This window comes from Peromyscus californicus, unplaced genomic scaffold, assembly GCF_007827085.1.
Source record: "Peromyscus californicus insignis strain IS unplaced genomic scaffold, ASM782708v3 Scaffold_10__1_contigs__length_136768540, whole genome shotgun sequence".
Classification (NCBI taxonomy): Eukaryota; Metazoa; Chordata; class Mammalia; order Rodentia; family Cricetidae; genus Peromyscus; species Peromyscus californicus.
Window position 1 is genome coordinate 71181906 of NW_026294391.1, and position 10710 is coordinate 71192615.

The 10710-nt window shown below is 39.8% G+C and overlaps 1 pseudogene; it reads right to left on the bottom strand.

Moving 5' to 3' along the window:
* Window positions 1–6534: 6534 nt before the first annotated feature.
* Window positions 6535–10381, bottom strand: LOC128116950 (39S ribosomal protein L1, mitochondrial-like; annotated as a pseudogene).
* Between the last annotated feature and the right edge of the window lie 329 nt (window positions 10382–10710).

Consider the following 10710-nt stretch of genomic DNA (forward strand, 5'->3'; position numbering starts at 1 on the left):
TATTTCATTTCAAATATGTTTTACCTTTGAATTAGCAGCTATTGAAACTAGCTGCTAATAATTGTTAGCAAAATGATTGTTTCATATTTTAAATTTGTCATCTTGTGATATTAAGAAATGAGCCTAGGAGGATACTAGATGTGGAACAAGGATTATTGGACTGCTACTCACAACACCAGGGAGGCTACCTGGAAAACAGGACCTCAAGAAAGACACGGGGATCGCCCATTGATGGAGAAATGGATGAGATCTACATGAACAGCCTGGACATGAGTGGGGGTAATGAAGGATGAGGGTCGAGGGAAAGAGAGCTTGGGGGAGCGGGAGATCCCAGCTGGATCAACAACAGAGAGGGAGAACAAGGAATAGGAGACCATGGTAAATGAAGACCACATGAGACTAGGAAGAAGCAAAGTGCTAGAGAGGCCCACAGAAATCCACAAAGATGCCCCTACAATAGACTGCTGGCAATGGTCGAGATACAGCCCGAACTGACCTACTCTGGTGATAGGATGGCCAAACACCCTAATTATCATGCTAGAAACCCCATCCAATGACTGAGGGAACTGGATGCAGAGATTCATGGCTAGGCCCCCGGTGGAGCTCCGGGAGTCCAATTGGTGAGAAAGAGCAGGATTTATATGAGCGAGAATTGTTGAGACCAAGGTTGGATAAAGCACAGGGACAAATAGCCAAACGAATGGAAACACATGAACTATGAACCAATAGCTGAGGAGTCCCCAACTGGATCAGGCCCTCTGAGTAGGTGAGACAGTTGATTGGCTTGATCTGTTTGGGAGGCATCCAGGCAGTGGGTCCTGTGCTCAGTGCATAAATTGGCTGTTTGAATCCTGGGGCTTATGCAGGGTCACTTGGCTCAGCCTGGGAGGAGGGGACTGGACCTGCCTGGACTGAGTCTACCAGGTTGATCTCAGTCCTCAGGGGAGGCTTTGCCCTGGAGGAGATGGGAATGGGGGGTTGGCTGGGGGGAAGGGGAGGGGGGCGTGAGGGGGGAGAACAAGGGAATCCGTGGTTGATATGTAGAATTAAATTACATTGTAAAATAAAATAAAATAAAATAAAAAAAGAAAAGAAAAAAAGAAATGAGCCTTTTGGAAGTTAATTAGGTTCAGAAGAAGTAGAAAAAGTAGAGTCCTTCAACCATACAGTGATGGAATTAGCTCCCTTACAAGAAAAGGAAAAATAAAATTGAACTTTTCTCTGCTATGTGAGCAAATAGAAACAAATCTAAACACAGAAAGATAATCCTTATGAATAGTCAAATAACAATCTTAGACATAGTTTTTATAAATTTAGGGAAATAAATGTCTCTTGTTTAAGCTGATCTCTCTCTCTCCATGTATGTGTGTGTGTGTTTGTGTGTGTGTGTTTGTGTTTGTGTGTGTGTGTTTGTGTGTGTGTGTTTGTGTGTGTGTGTGTGTATTTAAGGAAGAGTGCTGAGTCATGCTGTGAGCTCTAATCTAAGTTACTCCATATTGTACAAAACAGTGGGTATTTCAGGCTACGCATTACCCTAGGAAATTTCAACGTACAAGAAAAATTTGATTCCATTTTGAGGGTGATGGATGACTACAGCACCTGAATGGACCAAAAAAGTGCACCATCTGTCAAGTACCACACATTCAGCACTGGCTGATAAATACTTTACTCTTGTGAACAGAAAGGGACCCACCATTGAGTGAATTCACCATTGAGTGAATTGATAATGCAGAGACACATGATTGTATTATAATCTCATCAGAAAAAAACAGGGCCAAGAATGTAGGGGACATGTGTTGTGTGACAAAACTTTTCCTAGGAAGACAAAACACACACATCTTCTTACTTCAGCCAGGGAGTCCGCAATAAACCAAAGTACAGATAACATGAAAGTCCAACTTGGTAAGCCAGTAAGTTTTATTGGTGTTACTTACAGGAGTATGTGTGAGGGAGTATGTGTGAGTGGTTTCTTAGATGGGCAGAAATAACTCAAAGACAGCTGTATCACTGAAGCCCACCCCAGTGTGGTTGACAATTCACAAAGCTGGAAACCTGGAGCTCTCTGTACTGCCCTTCGGCAGCTCAACTGGTTGGAGAATATCCTATCCAATGGACTCGTTAGTCTAGATCTCTGCCTGGCTTCTTGGCTGGTTTGTGTTTCTTCCAAGTAGCTAGTCTGGTCTCAAACTTATCTGAGTTTTCTTTGCACATTTTATTACTTACCCCCCAGCACATAAGAGTCTAAAGAATCTGGTCAGTTTCAGGGACTTCCTGGAGCTATTTTGAGTTGTTTACTTTTCTTCTTAAGGAGCTTCCCTGCAGGCTGGATTGTTTCAGTCTCAAAGAAACTGTTATATAACAATATCTGACTGAATAAAGTTGTGCCTTCCTCACCTGAAGCTCATAAAGAGATAGACTCCTACCACTGAGGTGACATGGTCCCACAACAACCTATCATCTGAAACCTAGTATATTCCTCAAAGACCAAGGATTTCCTGATTGTTCCTGGAGCTTTGGCTAAGCTTGTCCCAGTGCTGAGCCTTCCTGTGCAAATCTTCTCCCATCTGGAGATGGACTTGAACTGCCATTTCCTCTCCATGACTTGGTTCAGGGTTCCACCTAGCAGCTGTTTTCTGCAGCATCAGTCTCAATTCAAATTCCAGTGGTTCCAGTGGAAACTATCTCCAAGCACAGGTTTGGTCCATTTTCTTATTAATGCAGACTCTTTTCCAGCCTGCATTTAAGCCCTCTTGAACTCTTCCAAAGCCTCTTTATCTTATATTCATTCTGTAATTTATATATACATGTAGGTATATTTACAGTGCTGAGATGTGAAAGTTAATATAAATAATTAAAATTGGACAAAAAAAAAGAACATACATTTTCAAGTTGTGATGGTGCTCGCCTTTAATGCTAGCACTCAGGAGGAAATGGCAGGTTGATCTCTGTGAGTTCAAGGCCAGCCTGAGCTCTACAGTGATTTCCAAGACAGCCAGTACTTAAAGAATCTGCCTTAAAAAAAAAAGAAAGAAAGAAAGAAAGAAAGAAAGAAAGAAAGAAAGAAAGAAAGAAAGAAAGAAATTCTTTCATTAATCTCAACCAGGAAACTAAATTAGGTATATCATCGCAACCAACTGTCGTCATTGATTTTTTTTTATTTTGTGTATTTATTGCTATTCAATAAATTCTGACATGTGGAAGCACAAACATGTTCATTTATGTTCTTCCTACAGTGTGCTCACATCCAAAAGCAAGAAGAGATAGTGGTTACATTTTTTATTATTTCAATTGTATTTTTCCTGATTTTGATAGCAATGTTTTTGTACTAAAATACAGGTTAAAATACAACTCATAAAATTTCCATTGATTTTTTGAAATTACAGCATAATTTGTGAATTCTATGTAGAGTTTTTAAATGCATATTTTAATTCTATCTACCTGTTTCTTTTCAATGTCTGATATTAACAATTATAAAAACAACAATGTGTTTTCTTTCATATATCATTGTTTTAACTTCTGTTTCCCTGATTTTTTGTTATATTATCCTTAGAGGCTATAGAGACTTTGAATCCCACTTTTGACCTTCCAGGTAAGAATAGAAAAGTAAATATCAACTTTGACACACCTGAGAATTTTATTTACCATATAAAAAGGAGGAGATTATCTGGGGTTTGTTGAGGCTCATTAAGGTAAAACTACTTCTTCTTGGTTCAAAGCATAGAAAGTGAGCACTTCTTCTCCCCTTGAGCACAGACCTGACATTACAAACTACCAAAAACATTGCATACTGTCATTTCATGCTTTTAAGAGTTGATCCAGCTAGAATTTTCTATCACCTGGCTTGGAGTTCCCTCATCCCCAGGAAATCTGATTCACCAGAAGACATAGTAAGGAGAAGGGAGGAGTAATTATTCCCTTAATGAGACAATATGCTTTCTCTTTCCAGAAGGCCCTTCTCAGTGCAGCTGCTTGCAGTAACCACAGCATGGAACCCCATCAGGTAGCACTTAAAGGGGCCTGCCATGCAGTCTGCCTGCTTTTCTGAGCCCTAAGTTTTATTTTTCATTCTTTCATATCTCTTTTTCTTTTAAACAGTGAAAAAAAAAAGCCTACACATATATTCTGTGATGAACTTAGGCTTCTCACACTTTTCTGAAGTTCTAAGCCTGCACATTCTACTATGTCACTAAATGACAACCTCCATTGCAAAAGACATGCATGGCAGTTTTAATGAGAATGCTCTCCACAGAGGCTCAGATATTTGGATATCTGATTACCAGTTTGTTGGCAACTTTCTGTGAGCTGGTCCAGCTTTGCTGGTGGAAGTATGTCCCTTGAGCTTCGGTTAAGGGTGCATAGCCTCACCCCAATTCCAGTTTTCTCTCTCAGCACTCCTGCTGCCACTCCTGCTACTCTTTGTTATGCCACCACACCATGATGGAATCTTATCCCTCTGGAATCATAAGCCAAAGTAATGAAACCAAACCAAAACAGAAGAAAACCAAAAACCAAATTGTTTCTTTTGTTATGGCATTTTCTCTCAGCGTAGTGGTTTGAATGAGAATGACCACCACAGTTTAATATATTTGAACGTTTGGTCTACAGTTTCAACTATTTGGGAAGGATTAAGGGCTATGATCTTGGAGGAGGTGTGTCAATAGGGGCAGGCAAATCCTGTTTCCCCAGTAATGGAAATATATCAAAGAAATGCGGATAGAGCTGAGATGGCTCAGCAGATAAGGACATCTATTGCCAAATCTGATAACATAAGTTTTATATTAGATACCCACATGGTCAAAGGAGAAAACCTACTTTGTAATTTGTCTTATGATATGTATCCACACAAGCACAACATGACAGGCAAATGCCTCCTATATTCCCCCCTACACAGAAAGAAAGTTGGACCAAAATTCCCTTCAGATCTCAGTGCAGAAGAAAGAGGCTTAGAGAGAAACAGTAGAATATATGGAGATCTAAACAAGATAGGCTCTTAAAAGGAAGGAGAAGCTTGTCTTTAAAATGTGGGAGGGAGCTCTTCCTCATTAAAAGTAAGAGCAAGTGGAAGAGAAGAAAATAGAAGCCATGAGAGACATTGGGGAACAAGACCAGAAGAGCCTCTTAAAAGAGTTGTCTTATGAGGGTTAAAGCTAACCTGTAAAGACCCACTTGCCGAAGGACAGGCAGATAACTTCCTGGAATGCTGGGGGCTGTTCCTGTAAGATAGTAAGTTACCTATTTTCACTTCAGTAAACAAGGTTGGTTTCCCTAACTGCACAGGATGTGCTTGATAACATGTAGGCAGAATATACATAGGCAAGAAATATGGAAAGATGTATTCTTGATCCTGATTGGATGAAGGCAGGAAATATCACAGCCTTGTGGGTTTTGCCTTTATAAATAGCTGATTAACCTAATTGAGAGCCATTCACTGGCAATCCCAGGTATGGACCAGGCCAATGTCCATCTTCCTGCCCAGTATTAAATAAAGTTTGCTTTAATCAGACAATCATGGATTTGTGTCGCGTCCACCTCGCCCAGCAAGGAAGACACGACACCAGGCTCTTCTCCAAGCAGTTTATTTAGGAACCTTGAACAATCTTCTGACCCCAGGGAAAGCCATCTTCTTCTCTCTCTCTCTCTCTCTCTCTCTCTCTCTCTCTCTCTCTCTCTCTCTCTCTCTCTCTCTCTCACTCTGATCTCCTATCTCCTCCGATCTTCTTCCTGGGGAAAGCCAGCCCATGCCCTTTAGAGCCACTGGGCAATCAACCCCGTAGTGCCATGTGGACAATGCCGATAGGGTCAGACATACGCAAGCAAGCCAGATTAGGTCCAGGTGAGCGGAAGCAAGTCAGATCCTAGCCTTAGCAAATAAGGAGCACCTGCCATCGGGAAGGCAGAAGCCGGACACCGGCGCCATCTTTGAAGCACGGCCGTGCATGGCTCTCTACAGATTTGGTCTTTCCCCAGTCAACTTTCAGGATTAATAGCCTTAAGAGCAATTCCCTGAGCAAAATCCTCCTGAGATGATCTAGAGCAATTCTCTGAATAAAAGAAAACTCTTGACTTTTATTATCTTTTAAGGAGGGTAATTTAGTTTAAGATAGAACATATAACAAAGAGAATAGAGAAGCCAGGTTCTCTTTAGAACCATAAGGAAAGGAATGGCTTTACATTATCAAACTGTGGAATTTGACATTTAAGTGCAACTCCTATCTTTTAGGGGAAACCCATGTTCTAAAAATGAGTAAAAATATAGATTTGTAAATTTCCTGCTAAAATATGCCACAGAAATGGAGGTTTGATCATAGTGTGTGTTAATATCATTGCTATTTTAGCATAGTACATTGCATCATTTAGGAAAATAATAATAACCATTGTGTTGACCACTTAAAGCTTTTTTGTTTATTTGTTTGAAACTGTAAAAAAAATAATGTCGAAATTTACTTGTAAATATAATGATCCAGAAATCAATGAAGAACAGTTTTATAAATTTCTCTGTTGTTTCTTGATCCACTCCCTGTCCCCAATAATTAATCAACACAGCATGTTTAGGCAGCTTTGTATTTTTTTTACTTCTGTGGGTAGTAATGAGTCAGTATTCAGCAGCAAATATTCACTGATTAAACTATAAAGGAAGCTCAAACCACAAATGAACCCAGTTTCAATAGTCTGTGCCTACAGACTTTGCTTGTAATTGCTTGAAGATTGACAGTTAATTGGTCACTTGACATATACAATGTTGCTATTTTGGTGTTGAGAAAGTTCTGACTTTCTTCATATTCCATAATTTCTTGTTCAGTTTTAAATAATTCAAACATTTGTGTTATGTCTTGACCAGTGGAATTTGAAGTAGCCTTTGGAAATTTTTTTTTGTCCAGATTCCTCCTTAATGGGTTAGGGTCAGGCATTATTGCTGGAACAGCTACCTAAAGTCCACACCAACCCCATCATCTAAGATCTTTGTAAGCAGATCAGCACCTCCTGCAAAAAACATCTTCAATCTCTTCTGCTATATAATCTCTGATGCATTCCTTGTAAATATAGTAACTTGGTTGACTTCTGAAACAAAGGGTTATGGTAAATTAATAACACTCGCAAATGGCTCCACATTTTTTTTTCTGCTATGCCATGTCTAACGTTAAATCAAGATAAACACCTTGCTTTGGACTGGTGAGTCCAGAACTTGAAATTTAAGTAAGTGAATAGATTTCTCCACCTCATAAATCTGCCTTGGGTATAAGCATTTTAAATAGATATCATCTTTAAGTTCATTTTCCACGTAAGTACATGACTTCATTTTTTTCTCTATCATCTGGTTGTTCATCTGATGTTTTTTCCTTAGCATCTTTTTTAGAATTTTCCTTGTAGGCTTTGTAACAGCAGCAGCAAAATGTCTATAGGATAAGAGAAGTTTTATAGTACAAGGGTAAAGAGATGTCTGATAAGCCACCTTGAAAAGAATTTGGCTTTGATGCTCTATCAAGAATCTACCAATGCAACTAATGATGGCCGCTATGTTGACTATTCCAGATTATACTCTAAAACTTTTTTTTCTTAAATATTACTTTGTATTTAATATTACTTGTATTTAAAATTTTATCTTTGCTTACCATTTACTGAAATCTTGTAATTTCTTTATCAAGTATTTTTTTCACTGAAGTAAAATTCACTTTAGTTTTGTTTTAATTTGTCTTTTAAAATTCACATTTAGGGATCATCCTTTATTCTTATTATGGGGATTGAACTGTTGGCCTTTTATTGTGATCATAATAAAATTTGTCTTTTTCCTGCTATATCCAGTATAAGGACTTCCCCAAAGCATAAGTTCAAAGAGTGCAAAGTAAATTCGGCAACTAAAGAACACACACAGAGTTAGAATGAGAAAAGCAGATGGTAGCTTTCAAGTTTTGACTTCTTCAAAACTTGTTACCACAGACAATATTAATTCTTCAAGTGAAAGTTAATGATAATGTGAATCATCTACTAGAGATATTCTTCAAGATTCAGGGACTATGTTTTTAACTAGTGAATAGACATATGGTATACTGTGTCAAAATTCCACAATCCAAGATATATAGTAAAACTTTACTATGCACTTTTTATTTGTACATTTCAGAAATAATGAGGAATTTCTAGCATTCCTATTGTTGTATGGCACTATTTCTGGGAAGACTTGAATAAATATCTGCTCACCCAAGATAGGAAACCAACAATAGACAAAACTAAGGATGCTACCAGTCCTAGTTAGGTTTATCATTGCTGTGATAAAACACCATGACTAAAAACAGATTTGGAGGAAAGGGGTTTATTTCACTCAACAGTTCCAAATAACAGTTCATCATAAAAAGTAATGAGGGAAGTAACTCAAACAGGGCATGAACTTGGAGGCAGGGGCTGATGAAGAGACAATGGAGGGGTACTACTTACTGCTTTGCCCATATGCTTACTCAGTTTGCTCTCTTACAGAACCTAGGACCACCAGCTCAGTTGTGGCACTGCCTATATTGGGTGGGGCCCTCTCCCATGAATCACTAGTTAAGAAAATGCCCCTCAGGGTTGACTATAACCCTATATTGACTGAGACATTTTCTCAGTCACAGATCCCTTCTCTCTGATGACTCTAGTTTGTGTCAGGTTGATATAAAACTAGCCAGTACAACTCTCCCCTTGTCAACTCGACACAAAAATACATCACTTTCATTAGGACCTTTCCTTTCTCATCTGTCCCTATGGTGGCATGTTGATATTAATATCACAGTAGAAAACAGTCCCCCAGTCTTTACGAATTCAAATACTTTGAAAGTTCAGGCTCTATAAAAATCCAAAGTCTTTTTTGAAATCCAAAGTCTTTTAAAATTCAAAGTTTATCAACTATGGGCTCTTATAGAATAACAAAACCAATTAAATACTTTCTCACTTCAAGGGGGAAGAATCAGGGCACAGTCACAATCAGCACAAAGCAAGTCTTACTTTCAACAGTGTAAATAAGTCAATGGCCAGTTATCTGGGATCCACTTACAATCCTCTGGGCTCCAGCAAAGTGGCTTGAGTCAGTTCTTCAGCTCTTTTTTCTGCAGCACAAACAGCTTGTCTTGTAAGCTCTGCCTGGCTCCTCTCCACTGCTGCTGTTATTTTTGGTGGCACTGGAATCTCCAAACTGCTGGGATTCCTTGCTGAAAAAATAGCCTCTCCTGGCTCTCTTCAAAGACTTCAGCTCTGCCACACAGTGTCATGCCTCAGCTGCTCTCCCTGGCCCCTTCATGCCTTCAAAAACAGTACCACCTGAGTGACTCAAAGAACCACGTTTAGGTGCCAGCACTAGGTACAACCTTGGTCACTTCTGAACCACAGATTTTCTGTGCTGAACCTAAGGGAATACTCCCATAAGACCTCACCTCAATGATTCTAGTCTCTTCTAATTCACAGCTGATTCTTGAGCTACAGCTGACCAGACATCATATTCTTCACTGAAAAGGCCCAGTAGAGGCTTTCCTTCCCTTTGAAATTTCATAAGCCAGGCTTCGGTCATCTTCACTGTTCTCAATATTCTTGTCTTCCAAGCTCCTAAAAAAACAGCTTCCTGAGCTCTTGGTACCAATGGCTTTTCTAGGCCAGAGTTCCAACATCCTCACACAATCCTCCTCAAAACAACATGATCAAGTCTATCATAGCAACATCCTGGTACCAACTTCTGTCTTAATTACTGTCTTAAGTTAGAGTTTCTATTGCAATGAAGAGACACCATGACCACAGCAACTCTTATAAAGGGAAACATTAAATGGGACTGGACTACAGTTTCAGAGGTTTAGTCCATTATCAACAGGGTGGGACATGGCTTATACAGGCAGACATGGTGGAGGAGAAAGATCTGAGAGTCCTCAATTTTACCATTCCAAAATGGAGGAAAGGGAGCCTAGAAAGGAAGTACTGGATCAAAGCAATACCAAGAAACAGCTGGTCAAACTCCAAGCTCTGCATCTCCATATCTGATATCAAAGCAATCTTCAGATTTCTAACTCCTTTCAGCTTTGTTGACTGCAACACACTTCTTTGTGTTGGGCTAGTTTCACTCCCTATTAGGAGCTTTTCTCACTAGGTATCCCATGACTCTGGTATCTCCAACATTTTGCAGTCTCCAAGGCTATCCAAGCTTCACCTTCACAGCTACACTGAATGGCCTTTCTGGGCCATGCTGGGACACACCTGCCACATGACTGGTCTGATTAGCTTTCCTTAGTAGTTGAGGGAGATTCCATAACCCATTTCTTGTATCATTGCCTCTAAAGCCAGAACCACTTGGCTGAAGCTGCCAAATTCTGGTGCCTGCTGGGGTTGAAACATGGCCCTCTTGTTCTGTCTTCACCAGCTTTCTGTTTTCCATTGTTTCCTTCACTGTCCAAGCTTGGTTGCTTTGGAACTTGCCTTGTTGGAAGAGGTATGTCACACAGGGGTGGGCTTTGATGTTTCAAAAGTCCAAGCCTGGCCCAGTTTCTGTCTCTTCCTGCTTCCTGCATATCTGGATATAGAACTCTTAGCTACTGCTCCAGCACCTTAACTGACTGTGTGTCACCATGCTTCACACCAAGTCTCAATTAAATGCTTTCTCTTATAAGAGTTTCCGAGATCCATGGCCAAACTCCAGGTGGAGCTCCAGGAGTCCAATCGGTGAGAGAGAGGAGGGATTATATGAGCAAGAGATATTGAGACCAT